This window comes from Aristolochia californica, unplaced genomic scaffold (assembly GCF_029961685.1).
Source record: "Aristolochia californica isolate CCGP_79_NKW_82.1479 unplaced genomic scaffold, dmAriCali1.0.hap1 SCAF_2, whole genome shotgun sequence".
Classification (NCBI taxonomy): domain Eukaryota; kingdom Viridiplantae; phylum Streptophyta; class Magnoliopsida; order Piperales; family Aristolochiaceae; genus Aristolochia; species Aristolochia californica.
In genome coordinates, this window is record NW_027181881.1 from 6,570,210 (window position 1) to 6,571,808 (window position 1,599).

Sequence of the window (1,599 nt, forward strand, 5' to 3'; positions counted from 1 at the left end):
TCTATTTTCCAATACACTTGAACTCGTCTACACTAACACCTAAGGAATCAAATCATTGCTTTGAATTTGAAGTCTAACTTCAACTTCAACGTTGACTAACCCAACCCCCCAATGATATGGTAATGATTATCAAGTATGCATATAAAGTTTATAATATTTGTTAGATAATCAGCACAGTTGATTGGTTTCATAGTATCTTGATCTAACTTACAAGTTTGGTATTTGATGTTCTAGTTGGAGGTTGTTCCTAAGGAGGTTCTTTATCTACTTCCTTGGAAAGGTTCTCCGTTACAACATATTTAATATGATTTGAAAAATACCTTTAATACAAGCTAGGGGTAGAGTCACATAATAGGGTAATTACCACCATATCCTCCAGTTAGGCCCTATAAGACCACAACAATCAGCCATGTTTCTATGTCCCAATAACCTATTATATGACGACATGCACTTTGGATTAGGCAACTCTTTTCACCTTAATAACAACTCCCACTCTAGTATCGAGTAGCCTTTTCATCTGTTACCGCTCTAGGATTTAAACATGATATTCACCTACTTTGATACCAATCTTAGGTATCCAATTAATACGTCAAAAGCTCCAAAGTTAATGAAATATAAACCTATTTGATACTAGGCCAACCCAATCCAACACCAATATACCGGTTAGGCTCCAATTGGACCATAACACTCTAACATCGCTAGTTAAATTGCATATAAAATATTTAAACATAGTGTATTTGTTCCAAATTGAGTATGCACTCAAGACTTGGTAAATGCACTTAACGGTTCGTATGCATCCTGTCCTTTCCTCAATATGGTTGTGCCACTCAATTTTGAAGTGATGGTTTTTATAGTTGAGGCGAACCACTAAGATTTCTTACATTGTTAGTGCATCATATATGACAACATAGGCTTCAGGATGAAATTTATGCCATCCAAAGATGTAGGATTTTCATAAGAACACTTTTACCTTAGAAAATGATCATTGTAACGTCCCAAAGTCGATTGAACTAAAACATTCTCACCAATTTCTTCATAGATTGAAGTTTTATTTGTGGTTTGTAATCTACTTACTAGCTAGGGAAACAAACTAAAAATATTCAAGGATGGGGTGTACATTGACTTACCTTTGTTACAAATTGTTTCACAAGGATGGCTAGTGTGGGATAACAAAATGTTGGCTTAGACATGCTCTACAATGGGGAATATATAAACTATTATTAGGTCTCATGAGGAATAAACCTAGAAGTGGGTGAGTGGGGGGGGGGGGGGGGGGGGTTAAGGAGGTGTATGTGTATGGGCTTGTTAACTTTAGGTACCAATATTTAAACTCTTTTTGTTGGTCTATGTGTGTTTCCAATTTTTAGTTTAACTCAAAATTCTGTTTGATCATGTCAAAAGATTTAAAATGAATTTGAAGCTAATCTCTTTGAAGATACTAAAATTACTGTTATTGTGGACAAATATATCGACACAAGATATGCTCTCATAAGTTGTTACTCCCACATTTTAATTTTTCGTTTTGATGTTAATCTCTGAAATTTTAATTCTTCCGGGCTCTAGCCCCCTTTTTTTTTTTTTTTTTCTTCACTCCGGGCT